This window comes from Periplaneta americana, chromosome 15, assembly GCF_040183065.1.
Source record: "Periplaneta americana isolate PAMFEO1 chromosome 15, P.americana_PAMFEO1_priV1, whole genome shotgun sequence".
NCBI lineage: Eukaryota > Metazoa > Arthropoda > Insecta > Blattodea > Blattidae > Periplaneta > Periplaneta americana.
Genome location: NC_091131.1, coordinates 74414292 through 74431988, shown reverse-complemented (window position 1 = coordinate 74431988; position 17697 = coordinate 74414292). Strand labels below are relative to the sequence as shown.

The window sequence follows — 17697 nt, the reverse complement described above, 5'->3', positions numbered from 1 at the left end:
GTGAGACAATTAAATGCTCTTTGTTTGTTAGCACAAACTTGTAGGCAGAAACCGAAAGCGCTGTTGTCGCGCGAATATCCTACTTAAATTTTGGATTTGTTTGTACTGGAAGTCACAATTTTACATTTTGTTACACTTCCCCGATAAAACATTCACTGCTGCATTGATAACGATAAGTCCAGGGTTGTTCTGGAGAACATTTTGTAGTTTTTCGGCCTTTTTTTTCTCCAACTTTCTCGAATGCTGAGCCAAGTTTCTTTCTATCATGAGTTGAAAGGTGAAGTTGCTCATAAATTCGTTATCCTGCAACTCCCAAAGAAGCAATCATAGCAACCAGGGATGTAAAATGTGACCTGATGTAAACCGCCTTGATGTGAATGGAGTCATCCTTAAAATCCTCAGAATAGGAGATGCAAGTTGCCTCGTCTTCGAAAGAGAGAAAGTGTCTACCACTTCAAAATGAAACTAAGTTAATTGATTTTCAACGTCACGTATGAAGAAACCAGAAAAATATTATTATTGATTTTAAAATAAAATAGATTTTAACTTTAAACGGCAATTTTAGGCTGTATAAAATTACCACTACTGTAACAACCCATGAAACGTGTTATTACAACTTAATATGAGTACATCTTTAGAAACGAAATAGGTTTCTACCTAAAATATTATGTCTAGTAGAGATGAACAACGAGCGAGAATGCAAGACTAGTGCCCGCAAAGCCGAAAACCCGCACGACACTATTGCCTGTCTTTGACTGCTTGTAAGCAAACGTTTAAAACATCGGGACTTCGGAAGTGATCAACTCTCGAACGTCAAGCAGCCTTGAATCGTCACAGCTGTTTATACCAGACTGTAATTTTATCTGTTTTGGCTACTGTTATATATGTATATAGTAGCCTATTTGAAACATCATCTCTACCTTTCAGTGTAGTAATCCGTTCCCCAATCTTTATTTAATTACTAGGGCCTTATTAAAAGACTAGGAAATTTTTTTTCGTATGTTTGAGATCAAGTATACAATCTCAAGTAAAAAAGCGTTTTATTTAACGCTATGTTTTATGTTTCTTAGAAATTGAAATTTATTTGGGATTTTTTATTTATTTATATAGACCAACCATAGGTAATATCTGGTAGTAGAACCAGAACATTTTGATAAGTGTGATACTGTTTTGTTTTGCCTTTTTGTATCAATTAAACATCTCAAATGTTATTTATTTCAATTATGTATGTTATTCAAAGTTACGGAATCTTTCCACGTCGACCAAATGCTATTTCGAAAATGATGAGCGAGACTCGAAGCGCACAAGAGTTTCGAGACGAGACTCGAAAGAGAAGTGCAACGAACACAGCGAGCGAGAGCGGCAGTTAGTTTTGTTCATCTCTAATGTCAGTAATCACATTTCAGTTACGTGTTCTATTAAAGAAAAGCGAGAAAAATTTCATATAACGTTTATCGTAAAACTTCTACTCCAAATGAGTATGTACTCAGTGTTCTACATTCCCAAACTAAATACATCTTAAGTATTCTAAACACTTAAGTTCTTACTGTAGTCATATAGAGAATATTATCTTACGTAAGGCTAATTTCAGCACAGTATGTATATAAAATTATCATTTGTTTATCAAAGATAAAAATAATCCTTGTGCTTTCTTCTCTTGATTGCAGATTTGAGAAACTAGAAGTGGAAGTGAAACTTGGTGAGTACTTAATAACAACAACGTTTACCGAGTTTTTAGCACTAATCTACACAGGTTAGCAGTAGCGAGTCATTGTGATGCCTTGAGTTTACTGATAATGTAGTTACGGGTCGCCAAAAAAGTGCACTGAAATGGGCACTAAACTATTTCATAGTCTTATCATCGTAATTACTGTAACAATCCTCATGATTATCACAACTTAAGTCGTCATTAACGTCATTATAATAGCCATTTCATAGACTACGTTTAAATAACTTTATTTCAGGCTAATGTTTATTAATAATGTTGAGTTTTATTTTAGCAACGTTACGAATGTTGTAGAGATCGATTTCAGTGATTGTTTGTCATCTCTGCTACTGTTATTTTGTTTCTTAATAATATAAAATATTAAATTTATGACAATATTTATGAAACACATTTATACGGGTTAATTCAGAATGTTTTGTGTAATGTTAGGTGGTGAAAGATATGACTATTTGGGACAGGAAATATAAATAACTTCTTTTTAAAGTAATACATGGTTTCAGATATACAATATTTTGAAGTGCAATAATATGATGGGATTTATATTACATGGGGTAGCTGTTACTTAAGAAAGCATCAGAACATTAAAATATCATTAAATATTTTATTATTATTGGTTAGGAAATACCTGTTCGTACGGGAGTATTATATCATTTACCGTACTGTTGAGCCTTATTTTTCTTTATATCAGGCCTGGGCGTTGATAACTCAATCGAATCTTTGCAGACTACCCCTTTACTCCGCACTCCATCTTCCCCGGTAGAGACAGTTATGTTTCGGATCGATACGAGTAGACAGGTAGGCAAACACTGCTCAGTGACGGATTGTATAAGACAGGCATCATAGCTTTCGGTCTCGCTGGTCACCTAAAAATCCACCACTGACACAGTGTCTTACTGCATGTTTGTTTCTAAAGCGGTGTAAGCAAAAAGAACATGGGCGGGATATTTCCTTCCCTTTTCCTTTTGCCTTTATGTCTAGGGCAGTATCTTCCATCAAAATAAAAAAATATCGGAATGGAACGCAATACCATTTCAAGAAGCATAATACAACTGATTCTGTAGGAGATTATGGAAATTGTTCATAGACTGACTTTTTCTTGCATTTCTGTGGCGTCTCGGATATTTTGCAGTATGAATTCGTCATTCAATATGGTTCCAGAGCGTTGAATTGAAATGTTACAGTGTATCTTCCTACAATAGTTAACGAGTTTCGAAATTTAATTAATTGATGTGCGAAATAAATGCCATCTAAACCTCGCCATTGGTTTCTTTAAAATGTTTTGCTTGTTAAGGGCGACAAGTCAGTCTATTTCTACTTAAACCATCCATTCATTCATCTAAACATTTTTGCAACAGGTTCTGCCAATCCACATGGACGATCCTGACAGGTGATCACAGACGACCACCTGGACAGCTTGTTGTTATTTGTACTCGCTCGTTACTGAGCATAAGGAAGTAAACAGTAGCGACCTATACTAATGTCAAGATGGTAATCTTTATGGCTGGCACCATAATGAGACAAGTAAAGTAGCACCAACAATATATATTGTGTACTGAACGTGAGTTATAACACAGTTGTGAAGTGTTTGCATCCACACAGCAGCCATTCTGTCAACAAGTTGCTATTAGCAAACCACTCCTCTGTTATGAGCTAAAAGACAACACCGTTCCCTAAAGCAATCTTCATAACGAACGGAAAAAAAAATATATGCATATATATTTTTTGCAGTTTAAATAAGCGAGTTTATTTATGTTTATAGTGAGAATTTTATCTCGGGTGAAAATTTAATAGTCCGTGTAATATTTAATATTAGTCAACACTTACTTTCACATGCCATAAATGTGGAGCAACTAATCAAAACGTAAACTATCTCCAGTCAGAACTGAGTTTGGAGTGGTTTCCAATAGATGACAGTGTTCTCTACACATATATGCAATCAGTTCTTCATCCATTTTTGCACGAGAGGCAACTAATCAAAACGTATAAATTAGTTAATGAGAGTGTATGTTTCATTCACAGTAAAAATTCCCGAAAATGAGGACTCTTGAATTTAAATCCCGGTCACAGAAGTACTTAAATTCCGGCATCAAAAGTTAGAAAGTCACTGGAAGTATAGTTCATACAGTATCCAGACAGACAACACAACAAACATTAATCGCCAACATAAAATGAAAAGAAATTCGCTTTTCCTTGCTAAAATAAGATTGTAACAATTTATTGCATGAACTCAAATATCCACCTAACTGCAAAGACATTTCGCAGCACGCGCTACGAGCGTATTAAGCTAGCCCCGGCTATCCACTGGTTACTAGTACAGAATTCAAATCATATCCTATCTCTAACACTGGTTTATGAATACGAAAAACGCTGATAATCCACCGAAAGCCCGCGCTAAAAATGTCTATGAATACGGCCCAAACTGTCCAAGTTAGTGTTATAACTTCTATATAGGCTTATATATATATATATATATATATATATATATATATATATATATATATATTTTCATTATTGAGATAGGCCTATGTGGTTGACTCTCCTTCAATCATAGATTTAAACAAGATTTTATTCATCTTTCCACTACAAATAGTTTGCAAAATACACATTTTTTTGTCTTCTGAAAATTTCTTCTTACTTCACAATTTACGTTTTGATTAGTTTCTCCTCAAATTATCAGCACGTTTATGAGTGCTGCTAACTGAAAGTGAATGTATCATCTTTAGATCTATCAATATTATTTTGTAGAAGCTGGAAATGCTCATGGGACACTACTCTATTCTCCGAATTAAATAATTTAAATATATTACTTTCGTTATGCTATTTTGAAACAAACGTTGAACTTTAGAGTTTACGCCTGTGTTTGTGTATTCGTGTGTGGCACCATGTGAGGAAGCAAGTAGCTGCAATTTTATCAATTGTAATTTTTTCTTTAGTGTTATGGGACACCTAATATTCTTTGTTGTCGGTGTTGTGTAGAACACCACGTTATGGAACCCCTACATTGTGTCTGTTAATGGAAGGCCAAGATCCTTCAAGGACTGTAAGTGTCCTGGAGCATGCGGTGTTCGAACAACGTTCTGTATTATATGCAATATCTATTTCACATATTTTGGTATAGCTGTGGTTATGACATATTCCAGTCACGTGTCTGATCTTCCTCGGTAATCACAAATGAGGGAAGGGAGGACTAAGCGTATGTAATTACGTTGTTTTTTTTAATAGGTTTTGGGGAATATGAATTCCATTGTAATAAGATTGTATCTACACTAATATGAAAGTTGTCAAATTGAATTGTGCGGTTTCCTGCTGTTATATCGGAAAAGGATAAATCCAGTCATGTGGCCACGAGTAGCAAATTGAAAGCAAGTGAGAGACATGGAAAATTGATAGAGTAATTGGCGGTGACCGTTCAGTTTCACAGCGATAGACCGCTGAAATGTTACGTATTCATATTTCAGAGATTATCCTGATATGAATACTATTCCGGTAACTGAACTAATTTCAAATAGTCCCTGTAGCTAAAATGAATCGATAAATAATTGTATTCCCTGTGCTTCAGTGTAGTTAGTAAAAGCACATCTACGTTGGAAGCTACTGAACTGAATTGAATTCCGAACATAGTTCTAGATGGCCTGTCATCTCTATATTTTACCGTCTCAAGTGATGTGATAACCGTACAGTCAATGAAAGGTTCTATTTGCAAATTGTCGAGAAGATTACGTGGAGTTGCTGATCATAACTAACAGCTCTAAGACTGGAATTATACTTAAATTTTTCATGTAGAAGTAGTCTGCTGTCAAAAAATCTTAAAGTTAGAATTTATAGAACAGTTATATTACCGGTTGTTCTGTATGTTTGTGAAACTTGGACTCTCACTTCGAGAGAGGATTAGAGATTAAGGGCGTTTGAGAATAAGGTTCTTAGGAAAATATTTGGGGCTAAGAGGGATGAAGTTACAGGAGAATGGAGAAAGTTACACAACGCAGAACTGCACGCATTGTATTCTTCACCTGACATAATTAGGAACATTAAATCAAGACGTTTGAGATGGACAGGGCATGTAGCACGTATGCGCGAATCCAGAAATGCGTATAGAGTGTTAGTTGTGAGGCCGGAAGTTAAAAGACTTTTTGGGGAGGCCGAGACGTAGGTGGGAGGATAATATTAAAATGGATTTGAGGGAGGTGGGATATGATGATAGAGACTGAATTAATCTTGCACAGGTTAGGGACCGATGACGGGCTTATGTGAGGGCGGCAATGAACCTGCTGGTTCTCAAAAGCCATTTGTAAGTAAGTAAGTAAGAAGAATTACCAAAAAAGAAATTAAAGGACATGAATAATTTTATCTTCACCTTCAAAGTAGTCAAAAGTTACCTTTGGTTTATAAAGAACGGTTCCAGGGATTTTTTCCCTATTTTTGGAAGCACTCTTTAAAGTCTGCGGATGTTTGCTTGTTAGGGATTCCGTTTAGATCTCTTCAGTCGAGTCAAACCTCCGTTCTTACAACTTGTGTTTAATTTTAGGGAAAAGGTAGATGTTAGAAATGCAAACAACATTACCCTGACTCACTTTCAGAGAATCGGCCGTATGCTTAGTAACACTTTCAATAAAGTGATCGTACTTGTTGAATATCTGACACTTGTTCTATCACAATAAACTATTTCGGCAACAACTTGACGCTCGTTACAGTAAATTTATATAGAAGAGATCTTTAAGATTTGTTCCTCCATGTGATTGCAATAACAATAAATTGGTCCTCTAGAGTCTAACACAAGGGATAGTATACCTCTGTGTGTAGCTCATTACGGCCTCTTGGCGTTTCATCGTGTATGAATCTTGATTTATTGTTTCATTGTCGGCGGACGTTAAGTGAAATTAAATTAGTCCAACTTAGACATATTATTCGACTATATTCTTGTGACTGTGTCCTTAATGAAGTCATGTGAGTGGAACTGTTCTTGGCCGGAAAATTTAAACAGCCAATTAGTCTTGCATTACAACTTGTTACAAGGATGTTACAGACATTTAATGGAAAACAATGGAGTTGCTATATCGTTTGCAGCATTATAGAACCTTTGCCATGTATTTATACTAGCGAAAAGGAAGTAGGTATACATATGAACAAGGCTGTGGGCGTAATAATTTATTGGAGCTAAGTCGCAGAAGAAGCTAAGTTGTTAACTCTGAGAAATAGTAATTCTAATGCATGGACAAATAATTTATTACGTATAAGGTATTGAGCACGCAAGTATCTATAATTATTTCTATGGCACTTACAGTGCTAAAAGACTCTAGCTCCTAGGTCTATATCTAGATTGAGATTCATTTACCGTAGGTGTTGTAAGCTCGATTAGATATAGTGAACAATATTAGTAGTTACGAATAGTTCCTTTCCGATCATTTTGAATTACAGAACCTGTTGAATAACAATAATGAAGCAATGGTGGAACTAGACTAGCAACAGATTTATGGGCATGTGAAAGAACATGCAGACAAAATTCCGGTACACCGGCGACGCTGATATAGCCTCTGCAATTGCGAGCGTCATTAAATAAACCATAATTAAATTTTTTTAACGTGTCGATCTTCAGAATTGGTATCCAGTAGTCATATGTGACATAGATTCATTTTCTTCGGAACGACTTCAATTTTAATACAGTTGAATATTATTTCCAATTGACCAGTGCTACGCTCTTAAAAGGTGTAATTATGGATGTTAAACAAACCCGCTTGATTTGTATTTTTTTTATTTCGCCTAAATCCTGCTCCGTGACAGCAGATTACTAAAAATTGGGGCATCCTGTGTATGTGCTGTAATCTAAGTAATAATTACAGGGATTTCCTTGCAATTAACTTTTTACTTTCTTGCATAATGTAACTATTGTAACGTTAAAAAAATTCGAATTCAAGATGTTAACGGAAAAACATGTTTCGTGCGATGCCATCACACAAAAAGTTGTTTTCGGAATGTCGTCGTTGATCTGGACTGCACCACTGGGCGGATTTTATTCATATTTGAGATATGCGGCCATTTCTTTCACAGCTAGATACCTCCTGCTCCCCCTCAGAAGGATTGTAGCTTTGTATCTCTGCCAAATTTGGGTCTAAGGAATTTATTGAAACAATTTCTCACTTGTATAAGAAGTTGCTTTAATGCTGACCAAGTTTAGGACTAACATTTGGAGCTTTCAACAATAAAATGAAGACACAGCGTCAGCCAATGGGCTATAGCGTTGACTTTTTGTGTTTAAGACCGGGTTCAAATCTCGGAAAGCCCGAGTGGAATTTGTGGTTCACAAGATGGAGTTTGAAGCAGATTTTCGCGAAGTATTCTCTATTTATTTTATCGTAATTCTAGCAACTGCTTCATTAGTCTTCATTTACATATTTGTAACGCTTGTGTGATAGAGGTCCTTTTCTGTTGTTCACTAGGGACATACTAAAGTTCCCAAAAAAAACTACAATATTTCGACATGTTATTTCCAAAAATGGAATATGTAGCTAATGATAAAAATTAGAGTACCGCCATTATTAAAACAATTTGAGATTTTTTTTTTACATAATTATAGTAGTGACTGAGGGCGGTAGCCGATGTGAGTTGTGTGCATAAAATATTAACTAGAAAATAAAATAATCGAAACTATAATTTCGATACATTCGATGAATGGAAGAAAGCAAAGAAAATGGTTAAATTATAAACCGAAGGGTTGGAGAAACGTTAAATATGATCCAAACAAAACCGACAGATAATTAGTTTGCATACTCGTTTCATCATCTGTGAATGAATTGTGTTGTAAAGGAATGTTATTAGCCAATACACAGAAAGGTTTTTCTTCAATATATTGAGACAATTTTGAATTTTCTAATATGAATTTAAATGAATGATTTAATTATTCAAAATGACGGCTGCTCGCTTTATTAGAATCCAGATTTTCCTTCTTAAATCACCAACATTTTCATGTTTTGTCATTTTAATTTTAAAGGCAAAATAGCTCTACAAAACTAACCACAATCAGACCCCTAGGTAAATAAGTAATATTTTTAATACAGGTTTAAATTTATGTATGAATTTTTCAAATTATTTTAGTTTAAAAAAAATATATATATATATTTTTTTTTGTGGACAAAGTGTCTGACAGGCTGATGTGAGTTGTGTGCATAAAATACTAAATTAAAAATATGTATCTTGATTACACAACTTTTAATATTATACCACTTAAGAATATAATTTATGGTGATCACTTTCACGTGTTAATTGTTTACAAATACCTAGTTGACTAGTTTCAGCTTAGTAGGATCTAGTTCTGAAGATGTCTCCTACTAAGCCGAAACTAGTCAACTAGACTTTTAACACGTGAAAGTGATCACAATAAATTATATTTCTAAATTAAAAATATAACAGTCGAAAGTATAATTTCGATACATTCGACAAATGAAGACCTAACATTGTAAATGTGCTAAGTGCCAATTTTTCAAATTTCATTTTATTCAATCTAAGGGAGGAACATCCATGTGAGAATATCATACTAGATGAATTGTCTTTGTCGTAGCTCAACTGTGACTCATTCGTGCGCCAGAAGTCGGTGTTGTAGGTATCTCAGCATTCATTTCGCAGTGTGTTTTTCATCAGTATCTCAGGAAGTTGTTTTCGCCACTTATCACATTTAGAATGTTAGGTCATCAAATGGAAGAAAGCAAAGAAAAAGTTAAATAAAATAAACCAAAAAGTTGGAGAAACATTATACAATCCATATATTTTCGTTTTGTCATTTTAATTTTAAAGGTAAAATATAGGTCTACAAAACTGACCACAATCAGAGAGATTTCTGGGTTTATGTACCAAGTTTTCAAGTTATTTGCTTTAAAAATATTTTTTGTGGACAAAGTTTCTGATAGGGAACTTGATTCTTGTTATTTTTGTAGATCATGATTTTCTTGCATGTTTATATGTATATAATTTTGCTCATTAGTTCCAGAATTATCATGAAAATGAATTTTCAAAATGTAGTTAGCGGGAAAGGAACGTTTAGGATATATTTTGAAATGTGGTACCATGTGCACCGTCTTGCATTAAAATTAATAACTTGAAAATTAATATAGATATTGAAATAATTGTTTCTCCAAATTAAACCTGAATGTTTGGTGCATGTGTCTAAAAATTATTTTGAAAAATTAATTTTTAAATATGTTAAACTATACCTATTCCCTTGCGTTCTTGTACTTTCTATGTTTGAAGTAGTTACGCCTTTAGTCTACATGAAATTGATCTGAATTGATGAGACCAAATTGCAGTACGTTCACACAGATAGCAAGTAATTGCATGGAACTATTATTAGAGACGAGAGACAGCCAAGTGCATAGGCTGCAAGTAATAAACACCTCCATGAAAATATACGCACACGTACATAATAAAAGGAAACAACGAACTCGACTGCGTTGTCAAGGGCAACAGCGACTGTTTATTTATACAGTGCAGTAAATAAGTGGAGTGAAACACATCACGCCAGAGATTTATGTGCTCTAGTAGACCCTTAATGAAGCACGGCGTACGATTAACTTCACAGTAAAAGCTATAACACACTTCGAAATCTTTCTTTGTCACTGCCAACAACAGAAATTAGTGTGGTCGACGTCTGGGCTCCAGAACAGGACCGCATGTGTGATGAAAAATATCCCAATACCATTAACAAATGATTTTCAAACGTGCACATCCAAAATACAAGCCCTCTGCCACTGTCCTCACATGTACCCAACAAACAGGTTTAAATAATTAACTTCTCACAAGGTATGGTCAGATAAATGCAAACCACGATTTACAAAATACTTGTGTTGCACAATCGGAGATATTACAATGTATACTGCAATACACAATGTTTTTCTGTTCTTTTCTTAACGACGTTGACAAATTTTGACTTTAGACTAAATAAATAAACGGCTTAACGGACAAAACATAATAGACGAACATTCCTCACCTCGAGTTTTTAAATGGATACTGTAGAATTAAATTGATAGAGTTTCATTTCAGATACTATTTCTTTTCTTCCCTTTTTTTCATGTTCGGATTATTCAGAATTTCGGATTTGCGGGTTCGGACTACTGTATTTCAGTGTTACATATTCCATTCTTAGCGTAACATCTCGAGTGACACTCGATATCTCTGGAATGTTGGAGAAATTGCTTTTCCTCATACACTGCAAAATCAAAAATAACTTCATCATAGTATCAATTAATATTGTTTAGGATCAAAAAATATTTATAATCTTTACGTAGATTCATCATAATATATTTATTTTTACACTTTTATGACTATTGCATCGTCTTCATTTATGCACTATCTACCAAAAAGTAATTGGGCACTGTTATTGCCCCTTTAGAACCTCGTGGTACCAGCTCCTGTTGCTATAATAGCAGCCACTCTGCCCCATGTTTCGGCGGCTACTATGCAGACAAAAATGTTCACCATTGGACTGGCCTGCACAGAGTCCTGATATCACTCCCATTGAGCACCTTTGGGACGAATTGGATCTGCGATTGAGGTCTTGGGAGATGCGGCCAACTTACATTGTCCAACTGAGTGCCATGTTGCAAGAGGAATGGCAACGCATTCCAGCGGATATCCTACACAAACTAGTGGAGAGCATGCCTGACAGGGTGGCTGCTGTTATAGCAACAAGAGGTGGTACAACGAGGTGCTAAAGGAGTAAAAACAGTGCCCAATTACTTTTTGGTATTAAAGTAATGTGATGTAATGTAATATACGTATATACCTAAATACATGTGCGTACATATACATATATAATGTTCTGTCCAAGGGCAGGTCTTTCGCTGCAAACTCAGCATTCTCCAATCTTTCCTATTTTCTGCTTTCCTCTTAGTCTCCACATTACGATTCCCATATCTTAATGTGTTCCATCATCTGATATCTTCTCTTGTCACGAACTCTTCTCCCTTTCACCATTCATCCCAGTGCATTGCATCCTTCAGTAGACAGTTTCTTCTCAGCCAGTGACTCACCCAATTTCCTTTCCTCTTCCTAATCAATGTTATGTATGTATGTATGTATGTATGTATGTATGTATGTATGTATGTATGTATGTATGTATGTATGTATGTATGTATGTATGTATGTATGCATGCATGCATGTATGTACAGTAGTGGCAAAAAAACCGGACCGACTCTTGTAGCTGATTTCAGAGCCTTGTTCACTCCAGAACACAATAGACTGGTAACTAAGACTTTCGTGGTTCGAATCCTGCCTGGGAAGGAAACTTTCTTTTGTTCCTTATTCAAATTTATTCCCAATACTTTTCGACTGCAGCGATATTTTACTACTTAATTAACTTATTATTCCCAGAACATGAACTTTACCAGCGATCGAAAAGTATTGGGCATAAATTTGAATAAGGAACAAAAAAAGTTTCCTTCCCAAGCAGGATTCGAACCACGAAAGTTTTAGTTACCAGTCTGTCGTGCTCTGGAGAGAACAAGGCTCTGAAATCAGCTACAAGGGTCGGTCAGGTTTTTTTTTTTTTGCCACTTCTGCACACTTTACAGATAAAAGCTGTTCAATAATAATTTTAGTGTGGAACTCTTTACTTCAGTGACGAAGTGAAGCATAATTTCTATTTATTCATAAAATATGGATTATTGGGTGTTTAAATACCCGACATACTACGATCCAATGAAAATCATTTGAGAACATTTACTATACAACGCAATCTCCGGCGAGTCTCTCCATTGTCTGGAGGTAGGAGTACCCCATAAATGTCGAATGTGAATTAAATGCATACTCCAGACCAAGGTCCAGACAGAACCACTCCCCCTCTGCGCCTCAAGAATCAGGGGTTCGTAAAACGTGTTATCGAATTTGAGCCCCACAACACCTCTTTGTGGGGGATCTTTTTAATTTAATGTTTCCCGTGCTATGCAAAGCGACCAATATAAATGAAACTAATATCAGAAGGAAAAAGTTGTGAAGGGTCGTAAATGAAAGCAGCGTTTCTCCTGCGCCACCCACGTCGAGCTCGACTTTGACTGAGGTAAAGAGCCCGCCCACGCGGGGCTCCGCGCAGGAACGACTCAAGTCCAGCAAGGCTTCTATGATTGTAACGAGGGATCGAAAAATGTGGCGATGTTGCTGACCTCAGTGCAGTGTGCGCTTAGCACTTTGAGGATGACTGTCAAAAGCCGAACCATCTGCGTTTCAAAGTAAGATTTATGCATAATACAGATACCAGGAGCTAATGTGCTCACTTAAATTAATACACGACTTCGGCATTACAAAACAAATATCTGCGTGTTTCACATTGTATAATTAATTCAGCCACTCACACTACTTTGAATATTTAATGATAGTTCACGATCCTCATGAGAGTGGTGACGAAATGGACCTGGTAACCAGTCCTAAAGATTGGTGTTGGTGACCATGATGATTAGCCTATATATTCAAAATAATAATAATAATAATAATAATAATAATAATAATAATAATAATAATAATAATAATAATAATAAAATTCCTGGAATTCAGCTGTATGAACCTTTACGGCCTATCATCCAGAAGTCTCTTTAGGGGATGTCCCTGATTTCTTTACCTCGTGGCCTGTATTTGAGAATTATTCGTGGAATTCTGTTCATTTTGCGTATATGCTGGATGCATTTACTTTTGAATTCATTAATTTTGTTGTCAAAATGTGTTTACTTTTTCGTTCATTTTGAATATTTCCATTACATTTGTGATTCTGCCATGTGTATTTGGCTGTTTTATTTAAAAAATTTCATTCCTGCTGAACTTTAAGGAAACAGCCAAATACATTTAGTAGTAGTAGTAGTAGTAGTAGTAGTAGTAGTAGTAGTAGTAGTAGTAGTAGTAGTAGTAGTAGTACAGACCGACCAGCAGACTGGAGGCCTCACATGCACATGCCGAAGCAGAGGTGGAGAATCATCCAACCAGAATGGAGATATCTTGTGGTTAGATGATGATCCCCCAAGCCGTTATAGCTGGCTTTCGTAATCGGATTTCGCTACCTACCATAGCTCCCCAAGTGCATCACGATGCTGGGTGGACACCGGACCCATACTCTGGCCGAATTTTCATGGGAAAAGTTCTTCCCCCATTATAATTCGAACGATCGTCCATTCCGTAAGTGAGCGGGAATAGCACCTTGGTAGGAGTAGGCTACGTGCCGGCACCGGGTTTCCCCTTCTCCCTTCCTCATCTTCTTCATACCATCCATTTCCTACTCTATAGCCTACTTAGACGAACACTTACACATACACTCACTCTAGTACACGACATAACTCTCCGCAGATACACATCCTGCATAGCGTGGCGCGCCGAAGTGGTGTGCAACTTGAAAAATAGGTCACAGTCCTGCCATCTATCCGCAATATGCGGAACCCGAATCATGCAAGTGAAGTAGGTAGACATTAGACACACACATAAATAATAGTAGTAGTGGTGGTGGTAGTAGTAGTGGTGGTGGTGGTAGTAGTAGTAGTAGTAGTAGTAGTAGTAGTAATTATAATAATATAATGAAATTATGACCCATCAGTGCGACCTTTCACGATCTATTGCGCTAACCCTCAAGCTAAGCGCATTCCCTAACCCACACAGGCTGAATATACTAAGGTTCGCTGCGTATCCACCCCACTCGTCTCTGCGTCCACCACGCACATGATGCAACGTCATTAAAATCGATAAAAAAACGCTGGAATAGATAATGGATAAAAGAAACGAATGAAAAATAACGAAAAAGAGAATGAAAAGGACTTAAGAATTTGTGAAAGAAGAAAAATAATTAATTATAAAAAGAAGAAATAAATGTAGGCCTACTAGAACTGGTGCCACTTCTCCACGGAGGACGCGCAGTGCAGACGTGTGGCGCACCCACTACATCCACGTCTTTGGCGAAATAGCATGTTAAGAGCGGAGACAAGGTCAGGCGGCGCAGACCTGACGTCTATATCGGTGGCACACCGACACACGTGTGAGAAAAAGAGAGCCCAGTCAATCAATTAAGAGCAACGGATCGGAATAGACAGTGGCAGGAGAATAGGGTTGTATAGGACAGATACGATGGATAGATAAGGCGATGGGGTGGAGTGGAATTGATTACAGTGAAGAAGGCAATATGAAATGAGAAGAAATTGAATAGAATAGGATTGGACAAGGAGGGTTAGTAAGGTAGCTTATACAGATATCGGAGACGGGTAACTTTTTTTTTTATTATTCAACTTATGCAAAAGTTACCTTAAGTGCTATATATTGAAGCAATTTGATAATTTTCATTAAAATAAAGGCAGTTTCAGTACTTTAAATAATAATAATAATAATGATAATAATAATAATAATAATAATAATAATAATAATAATAATCCGTGGCGCTGCAGCCCGTGAAGGGCCCAGACCGACCAGCCGGCTGCTGGCGTCACGCCCACATGCAGAAGCAGAGGTGGACGATCATCCAACCAGAATGGAGGTATCGTCTGGTTAGCACGATGATCCCCCCCCCCCCCCCCAACCGTTATAGCTGGCTTTCGCAACCGGATTTCGCTACCTATCGTAGCTCCCCAAGTGCATCACGATACTGGGTGGGCACCGGTCCCATACACTGGCCGAAATTTCATGAGAAAATTTCTTCCCCCCTGGGGACTGTAACCAGCGCGCATTCCGTAACGCGAGTCCAAGGCAGAATGCCTTAAACCACGACGCCACGGCACAATAAATTAAAATGGTTGTATAAAAATATACGATAAATAAATAAATAAATAAATAAATATATATATATATATATATATAAATTAAGTTAGGGACTAGTAAAACTACATTCCATAAAAGGGAACATATATTATACATAGGAAAATAGAGAAAAGGCTGTTACAATATGACGATCAAAGACGAGACGAAATTTCATGCAATTCAATACGATATATTATTTTTTTCTAGGGAAAAATCTTGTAATATATGAAGTGATCATAGTGATGAAGATGACGAAATTAAGTGTTGGGAAACTGAGCTGCGTGTAAACAAGCAGAATAAATATAAATAAATAAATAAATAAATAAATAAATAAATAAATAAATAAATAAATAAATAAATAAATAAATAAATAAATAAAATGGTTTTGTTTTTTATTTGGTAATGTCAGAGTAGTGTTCTAAGAGAAGACATTTAAATCAAAAGTGAATTATAGTTTGTGTTGACTTCAGATATAAAATACGACCGTCGCTCTTTGTTGCGCAGTAAATTTTTAACCGGTGTCCATGACGATGCAGGATGCGCTGGATGATATATAGGCCTAACACACCTTCTTCCTTGTTGCCTTAGGACTATTAGAACCTAACACCGATGAACCGACTTCGCTTTCAAATTCCCAACGGCGCGGAGTTCTTTCCTGGAACTATCAACTATCTCGTTAATATGCATGTTCAGTAACATGATAGTTGCTTTGCCCTAGTAACTAGTCTCTGTTATTAGTTCCTCTTCTATCATTATATCCGATGTGTCTTGGAAATTGTTTAATGTTTCTAGCAACACTGTTGATCTGTTCGATTGTTTGGCAGTGAATCGGAGCCATTTTGAATATCTTCTGTAAAGTGATATCAACACGTCACAATCACAACATTAATAAATCGTTTTAAATTAATTATTTTTTTTCTTTAAATTCTATACTACCTTATATTAATATTATAGTTAAATTTCTTTGGTGCATATTCGTTTTCTAAATCGTCAATATGTTTTTTAATTACAAAAAATATTTTTGTATTTTGTATGTTTTGAGATAAGAATCCAAATATGGAAAATAAGACTCCTTAGCACATTGTTTATGAATGAAAAACATTGTTTCTGGAAACATGTTCAAAATATTTTTTCTCTTACTCTATAAATGTTGTATGTATAGAATTCCTTCACAAAATTAAAAATAAGAAAGCTACAAGCAGTGTTCTATACTTTTTACCCACAAACAGACATATATATTTATTATTATTATTATTATTATTATTATTATTATTATTATTATTATTATTATTTATGCACTTGTATTAATTGTAGATCTGGGTGAGTAGAAGAGAAGGTCTTAACTCTGCCAGGTAAAATAAAATAAATTATTATTATTATTATTATTATTATTATTATTATTATATATTTTACGTTATAAGTTTATAGGTCTAACACAGTATTAGTAAATAATCTACAACAGGATTATTATGTACTACAGTATATTCGTATCATTTAATTCTAATAATCCTGTCATTAAAACTAAATATAATGTAAGATTAATTATGGTTGTCCAGAAAAATTATAGTCACGCAATCAATGGGTTTTACAAATGCCCTCTTAATTTTTTCGTCGCTACCCCTATTACTCGAATACTAGAGTAACGAATATATCGTCGTTGTTCTTGCAATAACTCCTATGTGCAAAATATAAAATATTTCAGGAGGAAGGAAAAACACATTTATTCATCCTATAGCAGCCGTACATAGGAGACTGTGAATTCTTACATTTTCGAAACGAAGTTATATAATTACATAAAGGAGATTTTATTATTTGCTGTATCACTATTTAAGTTATTTAATAGAGCAAAAATATAAAATTCGATAAATGTCACAAAGGAGTTATTGCAGGAACAACGTCGATATGAATTTATCTGCAATTATTGAATATGGCCCATGTGCATCAATTCAGGTACTGTATTTGAAAAGGACAAGAAAATTCCATTATTTATATAAACGGGTATTAAATGAAGCAATAGCATCATAATCGGATTGCTTTATTCCCGTGGAGAAACTTCAATATTCTTCTGAATAAAAAATTAACTTTGAAGGCCATTAAAGAAGTGAATGTACAGCTTCTGTTTCTAAGCCCTCTTTATAGGCAGTTTACTCAGTTATTGTACTTCATACTATTGTCATTGTGCAGTATGTGCACTGCATTGGTCTTCAAAAGGCCTTCTGGTCTTGTA

The 17697-nt window shown here is 35.5% G+C and overlaps 1 protein-coding gene and 1 long non-coding RNA gene across 3 annotated transcripts in view; one reads left to right on the top strand and one right to left on the bottom strand.

Moving 5' to 3' along the window:
- Positions 1 to 17697, top strand: part of LOC138715135 (uncharacterized) — a 307964-nt gene that overhangs the window by 167098 nt on the left and 123169 nt on the right. The window contains exon 3 of the long non-coding RNA XR_011336164.1: positions 1668 to 1699. This is a non-coding gene — a long non-coding RNA (uncharacterized lncRNA). The remainder of the gene's footprint in view (positions 1 to 1667; positions 1700 to 17697) is intronic.
- LOC138715134 (microtubule-associated protein futsch-like) overlaps positions 1 to 17697 on the bottom strand; it is a 256913-nt gene that overhangs the window by 156733 nt on the left and 82483 nt on the right. The gene's annotated exons all lie outside the window — the stretch shown is intronic.